The following is a 24,483-nucleotide window of genomic DNA, read 5'->3' as shown; positions in this document are numbered from 1 at the left end:
TTCAGCATCTGGTAGGCACCTGTTCTGGGCCAGGGCAAGGGTCAGGAGGCCCCTGGTCCCTCACTGCCAGTGTCCCCATCTCCTTCACAGCCTCTCAGAGCATCAGGAGTGGCCGTCAGTGCACCCACTTCTCCATCTGTCCTAAGATGGTGTGCAGCCCTGGAGTGGGGGCGTGAGGGACATTTGTACTTGCTCCCCAGCTCCCAGCACAATGTCTTCACCCAGAGCAGCAGCTGAATACAGGGGAGCTGAATGGAAAGGAAGTGACTGTGCCCCTCCCAGGGCACCCCATCCATGCCTCTGCCCACCTTCTGTCCACTCCACCCTGCTCTAATCCATCCTTCCCAAACCCACCAGCTTCCCATTCCCAAAGCCTAACAGCCAGCCCCTCAACCTGGGCTTCCTGTCTTCAAGGTTGGGCTCTGCCCAGCCCTCCCAACCTCATCTCCCAGAACCTGCCACCAGAAGCTTCGGTTCATGCCCTGCGCCTCCTCACTGGCTCATAGGCCTTTGTGTTTCAGAACCACAGAGCTAGACGGGATCTGGAAAATCACTGGGGAAACTGAGGCCTGGAGAGGGGAACTGGCCTGCCCAGGGTCACACAGTGACTTATTATTGTCAGAGTGGAGATGAGGCCACAGGTCTCCTAGGTTCTGGTTTCCTGTCCCAGGACACCTGTGTTCTCTCCCTGCAGCCCCGCTCTCTGACCAAGAAATGGTGAGAGTGAGGCCCAACACCCAGCTTTGCAGAACAACTTGCCTCAGGGTCCAGAGCGGGTGGGGTAGGGCTGGGGCGTGGGGGGTGCGGTTCTAAGCAGCAGGATCAATTTTCACCACGTGAAAAGCAACCCAAGAGCAGGAAACACTCTGGAACATTTGACTGTGGCACGTGTGTCTGATCTGGAGCCCCGCAGCCCCTGAGTCGGGGCAGGCAGTGGTGAAGCAGGCAGCACCGACACCTCCTTCCACCATGTGGAGAAGCCTTTCTGAATCGTAAGACCCAAGAAACCATGAATCACAGTTACCAGATCCTAGAAATAACAGATCTTACAAATGAGGTTTCTTGAAGTTCCTCTTTCCTCGTCTTTAGGATATCCACTCTCCTAGTTCTCCTCCTGCCTCTCTGCTTGCCCCTGCTCTGTTTGCTGTGCAAAGCCCGCAGTGCGGCCGTGAGCCAAGGCCTGTCCTAGGCCTCTGCACCTGCTTGCTGGGCACATTCTCCCTGGACCATTCCAGCTCCTCCTGGGGGTCAGACCCCAACGCCACTGATGACCTTGAACCCCATGTGTGCATTCAGCAAACTCTGCGCACCCACTCGGTGCCAGGTGCTGTCCTAGGCTCCAGGATACAGCAGGGAACAGAGGTTGAAGAGCCAGGCTTCACGGGGCATATTACATTCCAGTGGATGTGGGAGGAAAAGAAACACATAGATGTGATCATGTTGGGTAGTAAGAAAGGCTATGAGGAAAAGTGACTCAAGAGAAGACAACAGAGAGACAGAGCCTGGGAGGTCTCAGGAGAGGCGACACCCAGGAAAGATGTAAATGGAGTGAGGGAAGGAGCTGCATGCTTTCTGCAGGGAGGGCCACCCAGAGAGGAGGCAATGACACCCAGACAGGAAGGACAACGAGGCGGGTGGGGCTGGAGCCAGGGCAGGGAAGGGAAGAGTCAGGGCGGAGGTCAGAGTCTGATGTGTGTCAGCAAGTGCCTGTAAGCCGCAGTGCAGGCTACGATTTTGTTGCCATGTGCTGGGTTGAGAGCAGGTTTTGAAAAGGATGCCTCTGGCTGCAGTGCTGAGAACAGAGGACAGGAAGCAGAGAGGAAGCGGAGGCCAGGCCAGACACCGGAGGGGGTGGCAATGGCGGGAGTGGCAGGGGAGGTAGAAGGGCCATGGCTTGGGATTTGGTTTTCAAGGTACAGCTCACAGAATTTGCCGGGTATGAGGGTATGAGAGAATGAGAGATGTCAGACCAAGATGGGCAGGGCGAGAAAAGGGCAGATTTATGGAGAAATCAAGAGTTGAGCTTGGGCCTGTTAATTTTGAGATGCCTCTAGACACTTTATGTGAGAATCTGGAACTCAGGTGAGAGGTTTCCAGGCTGGAGACTAAATTCAGAAGTGCCAGAGTCCAGAAAGTGTTCAAAGCCCTGGTATTGGATGAAGTCTCGCCAGCCAAGTAAGCATACACAGAACAGACCCTGCCTGGATCTCTTTCTGGCTCCAGACCCTATAGGTGACAGCCACACGATAGGAACAGCATGGCAAGTATTTTATGATCCTTAGTTCATCACACACTCTAAAGGGTAAAAGAGAAGCTTAAGATCTTCCTGGAGAAATGAAGGGAGTGGTAGACTGATTGCATCGATGGCCTCGGTTTGTAGACTCCATCTCCCTCATAACACGGTGATCCCTTCCCACCTCGAGTCTGGGCTTGGCCATCTGACTTGCTTTGGCCAAGAGGATATTAGTGGACTTGCTGAAAGCAGTGGCTTGAGAAACATTTGCATGTTTTGATTTCCTCTCTTGCTCCTCCATCTTTGTTTTTAAAAAAAAATGCCTGGGCTAGCTCTCTCCTGGAATCTGCTCACCACCATGAAACAAATCTAGGCTGGCCTGCTGGAGTACAAAGATCACAGAGTATAGCTGAATCATCTCAGTCAGACTCCCCTAGACCAACTGTTCCCCAGTTGAGCCACCAGCTGCCTGCAGACACGTGAGTGAGCTCAATCCAAACCAGCAGAACTTTCCAGCTGACCTATAGACTTGTGGCTGTTGTTTTAAGCTGATAAATGTTGGGTTGGTTTGTTATGCAGCAGTAACTAGCTGATACAGGGAACGAGAGTTTCTTTAGAGAGCGGGTGGGAGCCTGTGTATGGGCATCTATCCCCACGGGGGAGGAAAGGAATGCTTCTCTACAACCTTAAGCCAAGAGAACTATTCAGAGACCTTGGCTTGAGTCTCTTAGAATTTGAGGAATGTAGGGGCTGGTGCCTGACTCATGTCCAAAGGCCCTGGGAAAGGCCAGCACTTCCAATAGGGATATGTATGCTTCCCATGGGCCAGATATGACCCAACAGGGTCACCCAGAGGGGTGAGGTGACCGAAGCAGAGGAGTCAACCAGAGCCCTGGTCTAGGAGATGTTGTAAGAAGCCAGATGGAATAAATTGCCTGAGTCCAGGGGACAGCAGGTGAGAGATGAGAGAGAGAGGAGAGGCTCCAGAGAACCCATAGAAGTAGTCCTGGAGAGACACAACCAGGGAGCACCTGCTCCAGCTCACCCCACTCCCAGTCTGGGCAGCCCTTCCTAGCCCACTCCCTCACCTCTCACCAGGGAGCAGGCAGAGCAGGAAAGAGAAACAAACTCACCACCACCCTCTTCCCACTGCAGCTTTCCCAGTGTGAGTCAGATCCAAAAGGCTAAGACAGGGTTAGTTTAAACTGCATGAGTTTGGAGTTTTAATGTTAGGCCTAGACTTCTTAGATCTGAAATTGACCAGGAAGTGAGAGGTACCAGAAGGTGTTCCCTGAGCGGGTTTAGTTGGGTAGACTGTGGAGCCCAGCAGAGCATTCCTGGGTGGGGCTTCCCAGGCTCCATCCCAATCCCTGCTCTCTCACCACCTGTCCTGCAAGAGCCCCTCTACCACTAGGGTAGCACCTAATACCTCTCCCTGGTGATTTCCAAACCTCCGTCTCCAGCTTAGACTCCCCCATGAGATCTCATCCACTGGCCAACCGTCAGTGTACACCTACCCCAGGATGCCTGCACCTGCTCCGGACCATCCATCGCTTGGTGACCATACCACCATCCACTTGGATGCGTGGGCCGGAAACCTTCATGCTGGGTGATCAGCACACCTCACCTCCTACTCACCCGCCTCCTGCTAAGGATCCCTCCTGAGCAGCCCTGCCATCTGCCCCTTTCCCCATCCCCAGGGCCACCACTTGGCCCTGTCCCTGGCTCTGCCTTCCCCGCCTACCTCCCCTGCAACTCTGACCCCTGGTCAGAGTGAACCTTCTGAATTGGATCATGCCGCTTCTCTGTATAAAACCCATTTTCTGTGGCTTTTAGGATAAAACTTAGCTTTTGGCCTGGTTCACGGCGCCCTTTGAGGCCCGTCCCCACCTGAATTCTCCAGCAGGGGTTTCTGCCCACCTCTCACCCCTTCTGCTGTGTCACACTGATTGTGCTATGCCTTCTCCCCCGACACGGTTCCCTGCAGCTCAGGACCTTCGCACAGCTGTCGCCCCCAGGCCTGCCCTCCCTGCCTCCTCATCTTCCCCTCCTTTAGAAGGGCAGTGGCTTCCTGCTATTACCGGCAGCCCCAGCTTCCACATCGCAGCCCCAGGCCCCCACGTTGTCCCTGTCTGCTCATGGGTCTGACCATTCCTCCAGGGCAAGGGCTGGCTCTGAGTCCCCTGGTCCAGGGCCTGGCACAGAACTGGCACTGGTGAGGGAGCGAATGCACAAAGGAGAGGAGCAGGGGTGACCTGGAGGTGACCCGGGGAAAGGGAGTGGAAGGTGGCTGTGCCGCTGGGTCTGCAGTGCTTCCCTGGAGAGGGAGCCTAGGTCTGAGAAGCAAGGTCAGCTGCACTGCTGTGGCTAGGATGTGGCACTGCCGTGGCTAGGGGGTGGCACCGCAGGGCAAAGGGCATCGTCCTTGGAGTCAGACAGGACTAGGTTGAATCCTGTCTCCACTACCTACCTACCAGTGACTCTGGAAAAGTCACGGCACCTTTTTGAGCCCCATTTCCTCATCTGTAAAAAGAGGACCAATAAACAAAGGGAGAGACCAATAACCGCCAGCCTCCCACCCTACAGGCTGGGCATCAGCAAATGCTCACAGACGCCTGCTCTGCGCCCAGCCACAGGCAGAGAGGGGCAGGCCCCATCCAGCCTGCAAGGTGCTTCCAGCTTGGTGGGGCAGACGATGCAGCATGAGCCCGGCGGGCAGCCCAGAGCTCAACCCAGCAGGGTGATCATGGCCTCCGTGATCACCCCCATCCCCATACCCCGTCCTGGCCTCTGGGGGACCTGGCAGAGCAGGCTTGGGCCTGGCGTTCCCAAGCGGGCTGTGGGTGGCAATAGTTACCGGATGAGGTCCAACAGGGCATCGGCTGAGCTCATGATGGGCTTCCCACTCTGCTCCGTGGTCTCCTTCTGGGCCGCGCTGCCTGGGTGGATGATGGAGACCATGAAGATGCCCACGATGACAGCCATGAAGGTGGTCCACAGGTAGTACGCCACGGTGAGGACGCCCAGGCGGCTGGAGGTCTTGGCATCCAGGGAGGCAAGTCCGGACATCAAGCTGGGAGGGCGAGGGGGTCAGGGGCTGTGGTGGGAATGCCAGGGCCTGGTCGAGCACTCAGCGCTCACTCAGCCCCTCCTGGCCATGCCCAGCTGCCTCACAGTGCTCCAGGGAACCCCGTTCTTCCAACAATCCAGTCCTGTGCTCCTTCCAGCCTCTCTTTCTGCTCTGCCCTCTCCCCCACACCCCAGGGTGCAGGCCACGCACGTCTGCGCCTTGAGACCTCTGCACTGCTAGGCAGAGAGCCCAGGCCAGGGTGGCTGTGGGACGGTTGGGATGCTGTGGGGGGAGTGAGAGATTAATTAAGGAAATGCGTGTTCTTTGCTTTGTTGCCCCAAGTTTCCCATGCTTGGTGTCCTCTCAGAAGCTTCCTTCACTCTCCTGACTCCTGCCCACTAGGCAGGACCAAGCTTGGGCTACCTCTGAGGTCTACCTGCCTCTCCCCCAGAGCGGGGAGCCCATTCTAGGACCCCCACAGCCCCTGGCTGCTCCATCAGGACCCTGCCTGTCTGTTTGTGAGAGGAGGGACGAGTCTGACTTCCCTGTGGGTCCCGAGAGGACGGCACTGCAGGCGGGCTGGGGGCTGGTGACCCGGGTGCTAGTCCCAGCTCTACCAACTGGCTGTGTGGCCTCAGGCAAGCAAGTCACTCCCTCCCCCATCTTTGGGCCTCAGGATCTCCATCTGTAAAATGGGGACATCTTGAGTTTGTGCCTGGGCCCAGGCTCCTTGTCATAGGGGGCTGTGTTGAGAGGGCTGTGGGTCTCTCCCCTCTCGGCTCCTCCCCACTCCTAGCCACCCTGGCCTGGGCTTTCTGCCTACCAGTGCAGATCAGCCCCAGAGTACTGGAGCCCCGGAGCCCCGGTGCCCCAGAGCGACTCTTCTTGCAGCTGTTGTGGGGGGTGTGGGATGGTGGGGGGTGTGGGCGGAGTGAGAGATTAATTAAGGAAATGCTTGTGCTTTGCTTTGTTGCCGAAACGATTTTTCCCCAAAGCCCTTTCATTCTTTCAGATAAAGAAGTATTTGTCTGGTTTTAATCATGTAAACAAGAGCAGATAATCCCCAGCCACGCTCCTCTTATCATTAGATTCCACGCAGCAGCATCCAGCCCCAGGCTGAGCATGAACACCGGCCCCCTCCCCCAGCGGGAGCCACCGCCTGGGAGGGCCCTGCCCTGCCTGCTCACTGGCGCAATGGCTTACTCTTCTGGTAAGACACAGTTTGAGCATCCCCTCCTCCAGGAAGCCTTCTCTGACCACCAGGCTAAGTGAAGCCTCCTTCTCTGGCTCCACAGTCCCTGTGCCTCCCACTGTCCCTGCCCCCACCTCACTGGACTGTGGACTCTTTACTGGAAGCGCCTCCAGGGTTGGGCCAGGTTCTGATTGAATGCTGGGTCTGCTGTTTGGTAGCAGACTGCTGAGTGAAGGAGTGAATGAATGAATGAATGAATGAGTGTTTACAATCTCTGCTCATCCTCATCTGCCAGGATGCCGTATGTTAGTGATGGGCTTAGGGTGGGTCTTAGACATAAATCCTGAAGGGCTCATAATGGGATTGTGCAGCCAGAGGAAATGGGGGGCTGCCCTGCAATCATTATCCAAGAGAGATTATCCCACGCAGGGCTGGCGCATCAACCCAGGGCCAAACAGTCCTCCCACGATGACAGAACCCCCCACAGTGGGGTCCATCCGCCTCAGGCCACAGGGAAGCCATGTCCCCGAGAGCAGGCCCTGCCTGAGGTCACACAGGACAGCAGTGCCTGGCTGGGCCAGAACTCAGGGCCAGACCCAGGCCTGTCCTCCTTCATTCATGTGTGTTCAAACCTTTCACACATGCCCACTCCGTGCCATGCCCTGTGCCCACAGGAAGAAATCAGAACCTGTCCCTGACCTCAAGGAGTTCCTAATCTGCCAGGGAATGGGGAGGGAGATGGAAAGGACACTGGGCCACAAGTGTACTCAAATGGCCCCTGGACTATGTGGGAGCAACAGAACTGCAAGGGAAGCGGGGACAAGGAAATGCTGTCTTTATTCAGAGAAGGGGGAATCACTTCGAGCTAGGGAAGTCAGGAAGTGCTCCCTGGAGGAGGTGGCATTTGAGCTGGCTCTTGGAAATGGGAAAGGATTTGGAGATGGGGCAGACATGCCCAGCAGTGAGACAGCGGAAGGCACAAGGGAGGCTGGAAAGTGTGAGACACCGTGCTGTTCGATGTGGTCCGAGCTCAGGTAATATCTGAGGATTAGTGACAGATTGGTGATAGAAGGGATAGAGAAGATAGGCTGAGCTCAGGAGTAGGGTGGCCTTGTGGCACTTCAGCACAACTCAGGCAGCAGAATTCGCTGGATGTCTAGAAGGGAGAACTAACAATTCCTTCCATTTGAGAAGATCAGAGTACACATGGTGTACTGGGAGGGTCACTGAAGTAGTATTTGTAAGATCAAAAACCTGACCTAAGAACTCACCAATGCAGATTAGATAGAAAGGGACCGTATAGCAGCCATCAGGAGTGATCGTGTCCCTGGAAGGGTGTTCCTAAATCAATGCTAAGTGGAAAAGCAAGTTACCAGATTGTTTGCATCTCTGCAGTGAGCCCTGGAACCTCCTGGGATGGTGGACTCCCTCTGGATTTGCAGTCTAGGCACATAGACGTGTCTGAGGGATTGCATGGAGTGGGGCGCAGGTGAGGACTGGATTTCAGAAAAGGATAAAGGCCCCTCAGAAGGCCCCCCCGGGGACGAAGAGGCCTAACACGGGGATGGCGCCAACTCAGGGACAGACTGAGATGTGAGAGGGAGTGTAGGTTTTAGACAGAGCAAGAGGGACCCCTGACCCCACCCTGGGGCCCCCATCGGCTCTGGACAGGAGAGCACCCATGGACGAAATGGAGAGAATCCTGGGACCCAAGTCGTTCTGTGCTGGAGCCTCCCTCCCTTCCCGCAAATGGTGGAAAGGAGAGGTGAGCAGCCGCGGGAACTGCTGGTGACAGCTGGCAGCGCAGGCCAGCCTCCCCTGGAATGCCAGGGCCACGGCAGGTGAGGGCGGAGGCCAAGAAGAATGGGAGCTGGGCATGCAGAGGGCTTGGCTTCCACTCGGAGCTCACAGGCACAGAAAGGAGGTGTAAGGCCCTGCCCTTTGGCTTTTTGAGGGGTTCCTTCCTGCTGAGGCTCCTCAAGGTCCCAGGCTTCAGGGTCAAGCTGTTAAAGGTGACTTTTCTGAGAACTTGCAGCTGGTGCCCAGTGGTGGTGGGAGACCAGGTCGCGTGGACAGGCACGGAAACAAGCAAACTCTATAGGAAATGTAACTGTTATCTTTGGGTGTTATAAGTAATTTTTGTTTTGTTTTGACTAGTCCTTCACATTCTCTATTCTTTCTAGATTGAGCCTGTCTTCTTGTGTGATGGAGAAGACACCTCCTGGAGGACCCAGCAGCCTCAGAAGCCATCATCTCTCTGGGACTTTACTGTTCCCCGGACACCTGAACACCCAGCTCACTGGATCCTTAAACAACCTTCTGAGTGAAGCACTGTGGAGTTCCACTGCGAGCCACATTTGTAATTTAGAATTTTCTAGTAGTCACATTAAAAAGTAAAAAGAAACAGGTGAAATTAGTTTTTCGGTGAAATTAAGTTTAATACTTTATTTAACCTAGTTTATTCCAAATATTATCATTTCAATGTGTCATCAATATAAAAATTTTTAGGCCGGGCACGGTGGCTCACGCCTATAATCCCAGCACTTTGGGAGGCTGAGGCAGGTGGATCACCTGAGGTCAGGAGTTCGAGACCAGCCTGACCAACATGGTGAAACCCCATCTCTACTAAAAATACAAAATTAGCTGGGTGTGGTGACACATGCCTGTAATTCTAGCTACTCGGGAGGCTGAGGCAGGAGAATCGCTTGAACCCGGGAGGCAGAGGTTGCAGTGAGCTGAGGCCACGCCATTGCACTCCAACCTGAGCAACAAGAGTGAAACTCCGTTTCAAAAAAAAAAATTTATATTGCTTCAGGTTTTAAATTTTAAATTAAATTAAATTTAATTTAAAAGTTCAGTTCCTCAGTTGCACTGCCTGCATTTTAGGTCTCAGTAGCCTCCTCTGACTGGTGGCTGTTGTATTGGACAACCCAATACAATAGTTCTGAGTTACAGATGGGGAAAATGGAGCACAGGGAGATGGAGGCAACTGGCCAGGCCCCCCAGTTTGTGAACCATAACGTCAAGATTGGAACAGGGATTTCTGATTCAGAACCTTGTGGGGTTCCCCCCTCCCACAGTGCCTCTCTGTGGTACAAACCTGGTGTAACTCCAGTGGTGGGGGAAAAGGTCTGGTTTGGGCTATGATTTTATTTTTTATTAATTCTTTGAGACAGGGTTTCACTCTGTTGCCCAGGCTGGGGCTCAGTGGCACGATCATGGCTCACTGCAGCCTTGACCTCCTAGGCTCAAATGATTCTCCCACATCAGCCTCCCAAGTAGCTGGGACTACAGGCACTCAACACCATGCCTGGCTGATTTTTTAAAATTTTTAGTACAGATGGGGGGGGTTCTTGATGATGCCCAATCTGGTCTTGAACTCCTGAGCCCAAATGATCCTCCTGTCTTGACCTCCCAAAGGGCTGGGATTACAGGTGTGAGCCACCCAGCCCAGCTGACTATGATTTTAATGTGATCCAGCCCATGTAAAGCCTTTTTAATTCAATCTCGGAGTTCACAGCCTGCCTGTGGTAACAAGCCTCAGATTTGTGGTGAGCTTCTCATTGTTGGAGGCATCCAAGTGGATCCTGGATGGCCACCTGTTGAGATGCTAGATGGAGGCTTCCAGATAGAGTGGGAGGTTCCATGAGGATGACTTCAAACATTCCTTCTGGCTCTGTGATTTATGGTGAGGGGAGAATAGGCAACCACCTCTCTCCCACTCCACGCTTGGCTGGGTGCTCCTGGGAGCACCTGAGGTGTTTGAGGGCCCCAGGGAAGAGCCTCTGGGAGTCTGGAGGCTGGAACTCCCTCCTGAGCCATCTGGCCACCACTCAGAGCCCAGGGATTGCGGATCAAGAGATTGCAGTGATTAGAGACATTAACCCGCAGAGGCAGTGGGGAGGCCCAGCCTGTCTCAATCTGGTAATTGCTCCACTTGCAGGGGTGGGGGAAGGGAGGCAAAGACTGCCAGGCTCCCGTGGAGGGAGAAAAAGGCTGCTGACTGACCCTCCTCTGGTTCTCGCACCAACCCCTGAGGTGGGGGACTCCTGACCCCATCTCACACTGGGAGGTGCGGGGCAGCTCTGCCGTTTGCCAAGCGCTGGTTACAAAGGTGAGGGATTAGAAACCACGCCCCCATGAAGTCAAAGTTGAAGTCGCACCTCCCTGCAGAGAGAGCCAAGAGAGCCTGCAGGCTGCCCAGCTGCCGGGTGCCCCTCCCCCAGTTTGGGGTGACTCACCATTGCCCTCCGCAACCATCCCAGCTCCTTCCCTGCCCTGGGTCCGCTGGGGCTGGGCCGCTCTCCTCCTCATCCACTCTGCTCCTGGAAGTACCTTTGCACTGGATGTTCCTCCCGCCTGGAACTCTCCATCCACCATCCCTTCCACAACCCTGCCCCAATGTCCCCGACCCTGGGTCAGCTTAGACATCACTGCCTCTGGGAAGCCTTCCCTGACTGCAGCCATCTCACCCACTTCCCCAGGGCACCCTGTGCTTCCCAGTTTGTTACGGAGCACCCTGCTAGTGGGCTCAACCCGAATCCCCAGGGCCTGACCCAGCGCCTGGCACAGGACGGGCTGGCAGGGAGTGCCGGGAGCCCAGTCCCCGCCTGCTTCTCCTTTCCTGTCTTCTGGATGCTGCTCAGCTCTGAAGTCTCCACTCAGGCACCACCGCCCTCTGAAGGCCGCCCTGAGCCCTAGGCAAGGCGAGGAAGTTCCCGTAAGCATCCCTCACTCACTGGGAGCCCTTGGGCATGTGACTGGGCCTTGGTGTGCCTCAGTTTCCACTGAGGATGAGTGGGGATGATGCCGGTTTGCTGTGAGGCCAAATCTTGGGTTGGAGTGGCGCATGGCATGTGATAAGTATGCACTGCATTTCAATTGTTATAATTTCCTCTGTCATCACTGTCTGTCTGTGACCACCTGCCCCAGCAGACTAGAACTTCTCCAAGGCAAGGCTAAGTCTAGTTTGGCTCTAGGTCCTTAGAACCCAAGGTCTGGAAGAGGCCTGGGTGCAGGGTGGCTGATGTGTGTGATGCTGAACGAGGCTGACATTCTAGATCAGACGTGAAAAGGATGACTTGTGTGCCCTGGTGACTGAGCAGCCATTGAAAGTTTCCTGAGAACAGATCACCAGTACCAGCCTTGGTCCCCGGATGGGCTTAGGGGAATGCCCACGGCGTTGTGTGTCTGTGTGACATCGAGACAGTTGGCACCAGAAATCTGGGAAGAGATGGCTTGGTGAAGGGACAAGGAGCCTGAATGACTGTCCCGGGCAGTAGAGAGGGTGTCTAGAGGTCAGCTTCAGCACTCTGCTTTCGGCCCTCTCCTTTCTGGTCATTTTAATCAATGGCTTGGCCAAGGCCCCCGACAGCATGTGGAGCAGATTTGTGGAGGACAGGAAGCTGGGAGGAACAGCTAATGTGTTGGATGAGGGAGTTGGGAATCCAAGCAGACCCCAGCAGGCTGGGACCACAGGCCAATTCTGACACAATGAGCCTGAACACAGACATGTGTTGGGCCGCACTTGGCTTCCACAGCTTGGAGTGCACAAACACCGGAGTGGGAGGGGGAGACCGAGCCGTGGCTGCACACGTGGGGAAGGGACTTTGGGCTTTGTTTGCTGCCAGCTGGTGAGTCACCTGGGACGCGGGGCTGCCAAAGGGCTGGTGGGCCCCCCGTCTGTGGCTTCAGAAGCCTGGAGGCTGCTGGAGGCTGCTGCAGACCTGCCTTGACTCATTGAGAAAGGGACGGTACGGGGTGTGTGTGTCCTGTAGAGGGCAGCTGGGGTAGGCAGCAGGTGACAGAGGCACGTGCCTGGTTGCAGGGAGCAGCTGGGGGGCTGGGGGGGCAGGTGCTGTGTGGTCTGGAGCACAGCAGACCTGGGAATGCTGGGGACGATGGGAAAAGTCCTAGGGCTCTCAGCTCAGCACCAGGAATAACTTTCTGGCAGAGCTGTCCTGCTCTGGCAGGAACTACCTTGAGAAGTGGTGACCTCCCAGTCACTGGAGGTGTGCAAGCAACTTGCTAAAGTCACACAGTAAGTGGGTTCAAGCCCTAGTCTGCTAGCATGACAGCATCCAGTCACAACCTCCTGGCAGTGGGAGGACCTGAGGGACAGTGAGGAGCCCCAAGCCCTGCAGCCAAGTCCTTGGGCTCTGGCCTCGGCTGACCGAGCCACAGAGGCTCTCCCCAGCTGGCCCTGGGATGCAGCTGCAGGAAGTCCACCAGACAGGCCGCAGGAAGGAGGCTTCGGGGGTCTGCGGGCAAGAGGGGTCCCTTCAGTCCATCTGAACATCGTGGCTTACTCTTTTTTTCCCCTGAGCAGAAGGCAGGCCCAACAGCTGACAGCCAGTGCCATGCCCATTAGCACCAGCTACAAGTCATGCTTCCCAGACAGCTCTGCCAAAGCCCCATGCTCAAGCTGACTCCTCCTGAGGCCTGAGGCAGCATGCCCAGACTCCCACTCAGCTAAAGTCTGGGCCATCTGGTCTCAGCACACCCTCCCAAGGGCAGAAATTCCTCCACCACCTCTGCTTGCATACCTCAGAGGACAAAGAACTCACTACCTTCTGAGTCAGCCCCTCCACTGTGAGCTGGTGATGCTTATTAGGAAGTCCTTCCTGGTGTCACAATGAAATCCGCCTCCGGGGAAGAGCACTGGGCCACACTGGGCCCAGCCAGCCCTCTGGAGCCACATGGACCAAACCTCTTTGCCTCCACCTTGATTTCCATGGAGGGAAGGTGGGAGAGAGTGTGGGGCTCAGAGTGTGGGCGATGGGTGTTGCTACCCTGGCATGCCCTGCTGCCCTCTGAAGGTCCCTCCTTCTCAGGCCTGGGTGCCAAGAGGGCGCTCCACTGGGACCTGTGCGAATGACAAGCTTGAACTGGATCAAAAGCAAAAGCTGGAGGAGCCACAGCTGCAGCCCTCAGAGCTCACCGTCAGACTGCCGGCCATTCTCAACCATTCTCCACCAAGAAGGCTGCATTCCCTAAGGTAATCAGGGCCAGGTCCAGTTTCCAACTCCACGTGAGCTGAACCCCCCACCCCTTCCTTGCCCATGTGGCAAAGACCATGAGGAGTCAGGGGAACTCAGGTCTCCTGCCTCCCCTCCCTGCACCAGCAGGGCCCCTGGAGTCTGCCCGGCACAGGGGCCTCTCTCCAGCGCAGCGGTTCTCCACAGAGAAGGGCGGCAGCACAGTTTTCAAAACCTCACCCACCTTCCCAGGCTCTGAGATATGTGCCCACCCTGCCCGGTGTTGAACATTTGCACTGGGTGCTGCTGCGGGGCTCAGAAGGGAATGAGGTGGGTCTGTGTTCTTCCTGGTGCTCTGGCCAGCGGGTGGGGAGACCTGCAGCAGAGCAACACCAACCCAGGGGTGGGGGTGGCTGTGACTGAGCGGCCAGAGCAGGGGCAGCCCTCCAGGCATCAGGCTGGGCCTCCCAGAGGAGGGCACAGCTGGACGGAGCCTCGAAGGCCAAGTAGGAATTCTCTAACTGGAAGGGAGCGAGAGCATGGAAGTCTGTGGTGCAGGATAAAGCCTGGGAGTTTTTCGGAGTCACCAGGCTGGAGGTCTGACCCCACCCGCAGCCCACAGTGGGCCACGTTTCCGCTCTTGATGAGTAAGGCAAATCATCTGACTGGGCAGGAGGGCCAAAGGCAGGTCCCAGGACTCACACCAGAAGGTTCAGTGGAGCTCGTCGAACTGTGGCTGCCCCGTGACTCGGAGGGCAGCGTCCGAAGCACAGGCTGTGCCGGTTTGGCCCTCTGGCCACCCGCTCCTCTGCCTCCTCCTGCTCACGGCTTGTCCTGGGGAGTCTGGGCAGCCCCCTGCACACTGGCTCCCAAACCAGACTTTGACAGCTGCTTGGCCCAGGCCCATTTCCAATAAGTTAGAATGTGGGTGTTTGGGAATTTTCTGCCAAACTAGAGTTCCTCAGGAAGGGGAGAAGGGAGTGTTGAGTTTCTCTGGCCAAACATGATTTCCTGATTCTAAGAAAAATCAGTTTAAAGTCCTTACAAGAAATAGGAAGGAAAACAATACATACACAATACAACACACACACACACACACAACACAGCTTCACAGACAAACCCACACCCACGCTTGGCTGTCTTTGCTATGATGTGGAGCTCACAGAACACTCTACCATGTGCAGCCCTAGTGAATCACAAACACATGGATTCAGTTTCCCCTGAACGACGCCTGGTTTAAGAAACTGAAGAATGAGGGGAGAGAAGGGTTTGGCAAAAAGCAAGTGGAGAATTGGAGGCTCTAGCTGGATCCAGATGCTGGTCTGACTTACCCCTAATTCCTTGTGTCAAGCTTGTCTGGGGATGTGTGAAAACAAGGCTCAGTTGACCTCCCAAGGTGAGGTGCAAAGTCTAGCCTCAGTGGAATTGGGCCATAATGGGCCACACACACAAACACACACATGCACACAAACACACACACAGAGCACCTGCCGGGACCTGCTTTGTAAATTAGCAGACAGCATTGTGCCTATTTTGTGCCTGAGGCTAAGAGGGTGAACTTGAGGTGAGACCACAGTCCTGGGGCAGGGCAGCTCCCCCAAGAGTCTAGCAGCCTCCCAAGTGCCTTGTGACAGGAAAAGGGCTTTGCAAACTCTGTGCCTCCCAAGTGGGTGAGTAAAACAGGATCACCAAGGTGAAGATGCAGCGTGGAGATTCTTATGACACCACGTTGGGGGAAAACCAAAGCAAGCAGGCTACAGATTTATTTTTGTGGAAGATACTTTTTGGGTTATACTGTAAGTTGAAAGCAAAAAGGATTGGGGTAGTGACAAGTGGCCTGCTGGGGGGAGAATGAGAAAGTAAGGCTCCCAGGCCCTAAAGGCTTGACTTTTCTAAATAAAGATGTAATTGGCATGGCGTTAGTGAACTGTGGCAGCACACGGAAGACAGCTGAGGAGGGCAAACCCATGGGAGGGGGGCCCCAGTGCAGGTCCCATCCAGACAATTCGTTTCTATACTAATGTAATGTGAGGCAGAATTTTCTAATTTTTGTCCAAGGCTTCTCTGTTCCTGGGTGGACAGAGCAAGTTCCCCTGCAGGCAATTTTATTTTGCAAAGAATCTTTTGAGCAGCAAATGTCGGATGAGAAGGCAGCACTGTCAGGGGAAGGGAGGCGCTGTTGTGGCTTGATGGACACCTCCTCCTTGAGAACTTGAGATCTGCAGAGTTATGGAAAACTGTGCCCATTTGCACCAGAGGATCAGGGCCTTTTGAGAGGAAAAAGACTAAGACCTGAGCCCCAGCTCCCTGTGATTTGAAGTTAGCACCAGGGTACGCTAGAGTCCCCCAGCTGATTTGGCCTGGCATTCAAGGCCCCCAAAATGAACCCAGTAGGAGAGAAAAGGGAATTGGGGCTCAACTCCCGGGGAGCTGATCTCAGGACATGACTGAGGCTGCTTTAGGAACAATTATCGAGCACTTCGGGGGGACCTAGGGGCCTGGAGGCATTCCTGTGGCCTAAGCAGCACTGTGCACCTGCAAGGGGCAGTGTGCAGACTTCCACCAGACCGTGCGGGACCTGCGTTCCATAGGGCCACCACGCGGAGGGAACCAGAGCAGCAGGGCTGGTGGCAGGACCCCATGTTCCAGCTCTGTTTACACCAGAAGCTTCCACTGAATGAAATAAGCTGACTGTGGCCATGGGGTGGAGGCCTCCAGAGGGAGACACTGGGCTTCCTGCTAGTACAGGGGAGTAGGACCATATTCAGTGTATTCAGTTTCAAGTCAATAAAGCAAAAACAAAGTATAATTAATTTTGCCCTTGAAAATCTCTTAAGTTGCCCATAGAGTCCAGGAGGTATAGTTTTGTGTAAGTTCATTCAAGACAGTTTTCCTTCCAGCCTTGGAGTGGGTTGCTGTTTCTTTAAGCAAACACCAGATGAGACCATCAGCATACACTTAGAGGCCGTGATCTAAAACACCGACCCCTCTGCAGCCCTAGAAACTCTCTGGCTTCAGGGAGGTGCTCACTGTTCAGGAGGTGCCTGGGCACAGAGGCTGGTGGAGGCAATTCAGGCCCTCCTCTCTCGTGGCGCTCACCTGGGGCAGAGCCCTTGGAAGGAGGAGTCTCCTGTCTCATTTAAATGATTTTCTCCCTTTTTCAGAGCACATGTAATTGAATTCACTTAAGTTAAATGCACATATATATGATGGGACTCCACTATAAGGCGGGGGTAGTAGGGAGGGCTGAAATAAACTGAAAATGGCAAACCTGGAGTTACACTGGGTTATACAGTTAAATAATTAAATGTACCCACCAGCAGGCAGATTTAACCGGTGGGTTCCCTGCATGGTGAGCCCACAGAAAGGCTCTGGCCAGAGCCTGCATATGACTGTCCTTGCTGGCAAGTGTCTTGATCTCTGGGAATGAATGAATCGGTATGTGGCATATTTGATTGCCCCTTGCTAGCATCAGGGGACAGGCCCAACCAGCTCTGGGGCCCAGACAGTTGGGCTTCTGATCCCATCAGCCAAGGACCTCACCCTGCATCTGGTGAATTCACCAGTAAGAATAAGAACAAACCTTATAGAGAAGAAATCACAGTGGCAGAATTAGCAATGTGGAGTGAGAGGATGGTTTCTTCTCTGTTATCCAAAATGTTTGTAATTTGCTTATCTAATTTTTTTTTTATGAGACAAGGTCTTGCTTTGTTGCCCAGGCTGGAGTGCAATGGCATGAACATGGCTCACTGCAGCCTCAACCTTCTGGGCTCAAGCGATCCTCCCACCTCAGCCTCCCAAGTAGCCAGGACTACAGGTGCCCACCATCATGCCTGGCTAATTTTAAAAGTTTTTTTTTTTTTTTTTTTTTTTTTTTTTGTAGAGATGGGGTCTCACTATGTTGCCAGGGCTTTATCTAAATTTTTAAAATATGAAAACATCTTTAAAGGTCAGCTCCTAACTGTCCTCCAGGGCCCATTCAAATGCTGGTGGTGAGGCTTTCCCTGAACTCTGCTGCTGCTGCCCTCCGCTGCTTCTTATTCATTGAAAATGTATTGATCAGGCACGGGCAGTAGCAGGCCCTGTACGGAGCAATGAGAAATCAGATGAAAGGGGGAGAGTTATATTCTTCAGAATTATTTTTACAGTAAGGGAGCAGTCCTTGTTCAGAAGAAAGTTCTTGATGAGCTACTTGGACAGAAGCTGAGCAGCGGCTCCACCCAACCCAAGCCGGCTCCAGGGACAGAGGTGAGCAGAAGTGACTTCTGAAAGACATCCAGCTGCTCTGGGGACAGAGGAAGAGAGAAGGAAGGTTCCGGGACAGAAAAGGAGGTGGACACGCCCTCAGGCCACCCCGATGACCCGAGCCCTGGTATATCCTCCTCCCGCAGTGTGGCAGTGCCTGTGACTTCTATGAGAACCTGACAAGGTTGTGGGATGTCTCCCTGTGGTTATGTGGTAGAAGACTTTAACTCAGAAGACTGGTGAGGACAGGGCTTCCTGCTGGCCTCGATGACCTGCAGTGCTATGCTGTGAGCCGCCTGTGGAGACGGCTGGGGTGGGGAGCTGCAGGCAGCCTCTAGAACCTGAGTGGCTCCACTGCACAGCTGTCAATGCTGGGCCCTCAGGCAGCAGCCATGGGGAATCACTTCTGTCCATACCTGAGGGAGCATGGAGGCGGATTCTCCCTGGTTGGGCCTTCGGATGAGAACAGAGCCCAGCGGACACCTGGATTGCAGCCTGAGACTCTGAGCAGAGGACTCAGCCAAGCCCATCCAGACTGCTGGCCCAGGGACTGAGGCAACCATGAAGTGTGTTTATGTCACTAAGTTTGATAATTTGTTACACAGCAATGGTAACGAATACACACAGACACACACACAGAGAACCAGGAGATAACTGAAGGCACTACTTGAAGCAAGGAATGCTGATGTGAATGGGAAGCTGATGAAGGCTGCTTGGTTGTAGGGGTGAAGGGCAGAGAAAAGCAAGAGGCAGTAAGAATAGGAATTGGGCCAGGTGCGGTGGCTCACGCCTGTAATCCCAGCACTTTGAGAGGACAAGGCAGGAGGATTCCTCAAGCCCAGGAATTCGAGGCCAGCCTTGGCAACATAGTGAGATCCCCATCTCTACCCAAAATTTAAAAAATTAGCTGGGCATGGTGGCGTGTGCCTGTAGTCCCAGCTACTTGGGAGGCTAAATCGGGAGGATCAATTGAGCCCAGGAGTTGAAAGTTACAGTGAGCCGTGGTCATGCCACTGCACTCCAGCCTGAGGGACAGAGTGAGACCCTGTCTCAATTAAAAAAAAAAAAGAATAGGAATTCATGACAGATAAGGAGGCTTTGACTGTCATGGTGCAAGGAATGGCTCTGGGCGCCAGGTGAGTGCATCATGGAGAAGTGGGCAGGACCTGGCCAGTGCCCCTGCGGAGGCCCTGTGGATGTGCAGGTGTGCACGACTCAGGTGAAACAGGGCATGCTGCACGGTCTGTACCAGTGTTGAGGGAGCACCCAGGTGTGCCTCAGTCAAGGGTGGCTTTCCAGGGCAGGGGACAGGTGAGCTACAGGTGCTAATTAGAACCGTGAAGATGGAAGAGGCCACCCAAGGGGCTTCCTGCTGAGAGCAGTGACAGAGGTGGCCACGGGCTGGGGGAGCATTCATGACACATCTAAAAAGCCTGGTGATGCTTTAATAAGTTAGAAAAACATGGGACATCTGCCAAGCATGGTGGCTCATGCATGTAATCCCAGCACTTTGGGAGGCCAAGGTGGGCGGATCACCTGAGGTCAGGAGTTCGAGACCAGCCTGGCCAACGTGGTGAAACCCCGTCTCTACTAAGAATTCAAAAATTTGCCAGTCATGGTGGCAGGTGCCTGTAATGCCAGCTACTTGGGAGGCTGAGGCAGGAGAATTGCTTGAACCTGGGAGGTAGAGATTGCAGTGAGCTGAGATCATGCCACTGCACCTGGGCAACAGAGTGAGACTCTGTTTCAAAAAAGAAAAAAGAAAAACATTGGACATCCATAATGTACCAGGAGCCATGCTGGGTCTTCACGTACATTCTCTTATTTACTTTTCATAATAACCCCGTGAAGGAGGTATTCTTCCCATTTTATAGATAAGGACACTGAGGCTCAGATGCTAAAAGGCTTGTTTACGTTTGCACATCTAGAGAGTGACTGCAAAACCCTGTTCCTGCCCTGTATCCTTTGCAGATTTCAACCACCCCCTCCCATGCTGCCTGCTCCCCCGCCACATTGTGACAGATGAAGCCACCACTGGTCAAGCGTGGGCTGCACTCAGCTGGACTGAAGCACACCTGTCTGAGGAGGGACTTGGGCCAGGGGCTGGGTTGGAGAAATTCTAGAAAAAAAGAGCCCACAGCTGGAAGATGCCAGATTATGGGAAGAGTGACTGAACTCGGCTCCAACCCCACTGGCCCCACTGCCGTCCCAGTGGGCCTCCTTTCTCCAGAGCAAGGTGTGTCTGTGACCCCTCTATGGCAGCCCAGGGGCCTTTCAGCCCTCACGTCCACCCTTGCAGTCACCCACACTTCTTTACACCTCACCACCTCCCTTTGCTTGTTGTTTAGATCTCCAGCTTCTGAACAAATCTGTCATGCTAAGTACTGGGCAGAGGTCAGTGTGAAAGACAAGGGGGTCAATGACCTGATCCCCTCCTGGGATCTCAGACAAAAACAAAGATGCACATGACCCTGCCCATGGAGGAGGCCACGCCACCGGCCCGACCCCTCGACAGTGGCCTTCTTGTTCAGTGAGATGAGTGGCTCTTCCGAATAGGGATACTAGTTGGTTTGCTCACATAGATGTCACTACTGGACTAAAAGATGCCTGTCCCCCATTGTGTGGCATGCCAGCTGGGACCGTGAGGTCACTAAGCTAACAACACTCAGCTCATGCAGGTCACACACAGCGTCAGCATTGGAGACAGATCATCATCCATTTTACCAACAAATGGGGAGGTGGAAGGACTTCCCACACAGAACCTTGAGCTAGGTCTTGAATACAGAGTGAGACTTTAAATTAAAAGAATTAAAAGAGGGCGTGCATGGCAGGGGCTGGGCAGGAGCAGGAGTGTGGAGATAGACCCCTGTGGCATGCTGCGGGACTAATGGGTGACCAGCCTGGTTCCAGGGCTTGGCATGGGGAAAGGGTGGCTGTTTGTCCTGGAGAGGAGGTGGGAACAGACGTCCTGGGAGCCAGGCTTCGAGGCCCATACCTGCAGGTGGTTGGAACTGGAAGCTGGTGAGCCCAAATGGAACCCCCCACCCCCACCCCCCCACTCCCCCACCACTGCCCTGTAGCCAGGACACACTGCAGAAAACGCTTGCCTTCCTGGGTCACAGCTTGGAGCCCCTGGGGATGGGAGGACCACAGCCTCCTGCTGGGCTCCTAAGCTGTGGAGCCAGAAGGTCTGACCCCAGGACAGTCAAGAGGTTTAAAATCCTCAGAATACTTTTGGAGCTCTGAAAGCAAACCTCTGCTTGGACCCTTTGGGGTTCTGGCTCAGTCAGCTCAGGGTCAAGCCTGACACCTGAATTTTTCAAAGCAGCTCTGGTGATTTTGCTCTGTCTTGGTAACAACCTCACACCAGAGTGGCTGTTCCTCAAATGCAGGGACACCCAGCCCTGGGCTGGCCAGGAGCAAGAGCTCAGGGACAGTGTGGATGGACTCCTGGCCAGGATCGATAATAGGCCAGCTTGAGGCCAAAGGAGGGAGAGTTCAGGAACGACGGGTTTTGGGACTCAGAAATGCGTCATATTTCCCCCATGAAGGTTTAATTCTCCCTTCATAGGAAAATGTTAAAGTGGTTCCAATTCTCAGTGACACGGTTGCTCTGCACCAGTCCAAACTCTATAATAAACAAATGAAATGTATGAACACGTCCTGGCTTTTCTCAACTTAATACCACATGCATTTCCAGCCAAGAGAACACTGAGTCTGGTGGAGGGAGACCAAGCATTTGAGAGCCAGAAGGTGGAGAGCTGGATGGGCCTTTGTTGCTGGGTAAAGAAGCCCAGGGTTGGGGGGCCTCACCTCAGATCACATGATCGCTTGTGGTGGAGGCAGGTCGAGGACCCAGGCCTCTGACTTCTGAACAGGATTTTTTTGTTTTGTTTTGAGTGACTTGTCCAAGGCCACACAGCTAATACGTAGCAAGGCCAAGCTGTGTGACTCCAGGGTCCATACAACGGCCTCTGAGTTGCCTCTGTTCTGAGAGAGGGGCAATGCCCAGGCAGTTAGGATGGTCAGCAGGAAAGGGCAGACAGAGCTGCCTGCCAAGTGTCCCGGCTTCCTCCATCAGTGCACTTATTTAGCAGTTCTGTGATTGTCTATTTTCCTGTCAGTCTCCCCAGCAGTCTGTGAACGCCACAGGACAGTCTCTCCATCATCTCTGTGTCTGCAGCACCCAGCACAGGGCCAAGTGTCCAGAAAGCACAATGCATGATTGCAGGATCCATTAATTAATTCACTTGACCATTATTAATGAGCACCTACTATGTGCCTGGCACTTGGCTAGGTGCTGACAACACAGAGATGAATCTAGGCAGAGTAGCCTCGTTAGCTTTGCAAAGCTTACAGCTCAGTGGATAAAGAAACCAGTCAACAAGTGAATGCATATAGAATGACAACGTATGATATGTGCTGTGGCCGGAAGGGCCAGCCAGGGTGGCATGAAGGGGTTGGTGGGGAGGGCCTTCCTAAGAAGATGATGTGCAAGTTGAGATGGAAAAAAAGAGGAAGAAGAAGAGGTGTAAGATGTTGGGGAAGCATGTTCCAGAGGAAGGAACAGCATGTGTGGAGGCCCTGAGATGGTAAGGGCTTGGTCTGCCTGGGGAACTTGAGGCTGGTGGGACTGGAGTATGTGACATGGGATGAGGTGGGGTGAGCAGGGCAGATCATGCGGGGCCCTCCTAGACCAGGTTAACAGTCTGCAGGTTGATTCTACATGTCATGGAAGCTGTTGAAGGTAAATGAGGGGCAGGGCCCAATCCGCTTTTCTCGAGATCCTTCTGGTCACTGGGTGGAATGGATGGAAGGGGGACAAGAAGTGAGGCAAGGAGACCAGTGAGATGGCAGTGGAGTCTGGACGTGAGAAGAGAGTGCCTGGGGCCTGTAGGGTAGGGAGGAAGCTCCGTTCTTCGACTGAGTAGTCAGAATCCGCTGGAGCTGTGGATGGGGCTGTGGGGTCGAGAGAAAGGGGATAGCCAATGACAGGCCTGATGGAAGACCTGGGTGATGGAGCTGCCATTTGCGGACAAGAAGAAAACAGGAAAAGGAGGCAGTTTTCTGGGTGGAACTTCAAGTTGGTGACATTAAACTTGAAGTGTGGCTGGGCACGGTGGCTCATGCCTGTAATTCCCACACTTTGGGAGGCTGAGGCAGGTGGATTGCTGGAGCTCAGGAGTTTGAGACCAGCCTGGGCAACATGGTGAGACCCTGCCTCTACAAAAAATACAAAAAATAACCAGGTGTGGTGGTGTGTGCCTGTGGTCCCAGCTACTTGGGGGGCTGAGGTGGGAGGATCACTTGAACCCAGGAAGCCGAGGCTGCAGTGAGCTGAGATTGTGCCACTGCACTCTAGCCTGGGCGACAGGACAAGATCCTATCTCAAACAAAACAAAACTTGAAATGTCTGTGAACCATCCAAGTGGAGATGTCAAATAGGCAGTTGGTTAATGAAGTATGGAGCTCACAGGACAGGTCTGGGGAGATCTCCATCTGGGGCCATTGGGCTTGTAGGTGGTATATTAAAGCTATGAAATTAGATGAGAAAAGGCCGGAGAAACTGAACATTTGGAGGTTGAATAGAAGGAGAGAGACCAAGATGGAGGGGCAGAAAGCAGGCAAAAAGTTAGGTGAGTGTGAGTCCATAGGGAAGGGCATTTCATGAGGGCAAGAATAATCAGCTGCACCCATGGCTGTGGAGAGGCCGTGTGGAAGAACTGGACGTGTCGTACAGATTCAGCAACACAGAGGACTGCCGACCCTGACAGATTCACCAGCTCAGTGAATGACTCCAAAGATGCAGAAAGAGGAGACAGTCACTAGAGTGAGTTGAGGAGTCAGGGAAGGCTTCCTGAGGGAGGTAGCATTTCAGCAGAGCCTTGAAGGCTGAGTCCTGAGAGATTTAAATGCTGCTCGCAAAGGCCTCTGTGCAGAAAATACAAAGCGCCCTTGGCCTGGGGATTATCTTCACTTCACAAAGGGGAGAGGTCCAAGGAGCTGGCTCACTGCTCAGCAGCAGGGAGGCCAGCAGGCAGAACCCATGCAGAGGCTCATCCTCTTTCTTCTCTGCAGAGGAGTCCTGGAAGATGAAGATTTCTCATGGCCTCAGAGCAAAAGGCTCTTAGACACCACCTGGAGCAGCCACTCATTATACATCTGGAATACTCAAGACCTGGACAGGGATAGGGTTGCTCAAGGTCACCTAGCACATCAGTGAAAGGGACCAAGTGATCTCCCATGATTTCCATGGCCCGCACCCTACTGGGTAAGATCTGAATTCTTCAGCCTGGTGTTCAAGGTCTTTCATGATTGGGCAAGAGCTCACCCTCCAAATTCATCTCCCACCATCCCGCCCTTGTCCCCAAGTCCCAACCTCCTGAGTGCTCAGCATACACAAGCGTATAGTCTTCATGACAACCCTTCCAAGTAGGTTGTTATTCCCATTTTACAGATGAGGAAACTGAGGCGTAGAGAGGTGAGGTAATGTCTCCAAGGTTACACAGCCAAGCCAGGATATGATCACTGGAGTATCCTCAGAGTTAGTTCTCTTTTCCCCAGGCCTTGCTGCATCGCCATGAACAGCCCCTCCTCTGGGAAGCCATCCCTCAACTCCCTGGCCTTGAGCTATCTTGGAGTCAGGTCATATCCGTTGATTCCAAATCACCTGTTCTGTCCACTAAAAATTCTACTGGATAGAGCCAACAACTGGGGCCACTGAATGACTCAGAAGCCGGCAGCCCACGGCACTGCCCATAAAGGC

General features: G+C 54.0%; 1 protein-coding gene and 2 long non-coding RNA genes across 3 annotated transcripts in view; 2 read left to right on the top strand and 1 right to left on the bottom strand.

The window, feature by feature from the left end:
• SLC1A7 (solute carrier family 1 member 7) overlaps positions 1–24,483 on the bottom strand; it is a 56,302-nt gene that overhangs the window by 23,693 nt on the left and 8,126 nt on the right. The window lies entirely within an intron of this gene.
• LOC134760570 (uncharacterized) lies at positions 6,264–8,903 on the top strand. The gene is made up of 2 exons (XR_010138312.1): positions 6,264–6,513; positions 8,679–8,903. It is a non-coding gene; the product is annotated as an uncharacterized LOC134760570 (long non-coding RNA).
• Positions 12,991–21,370, top strand: LOC129059106 (uncharacterized). The gene is made up of 2 exons (XR_008524813.2): positions 12,991–13,492; positions 19,689–21,370. It is a non-coding gene; the product is annotated as an uncharacterized LOC129059106 (long non-coding RNA).

This window comes from Pongo abelii, chromosome 1, assembly GCF_028885655.2.
Source record: "Pongo abelii isolate AG06213 chromosome 1, NHGRI_mPonAbe1-v2.0_pri, whole genome shotgun sequence".
In the NCBI taxonomy this organism is placed as follows: Eukaryota; Metazoa; Chordata; class Mammalia; order Primates; family Hominidae; genus Pongo; species Pongo abelii.
The sequence above is the reverse complement of the archived record's forward strand: the minus strand, read 5'-3'. Positions and strand labels throughout refer to the sequence as shown.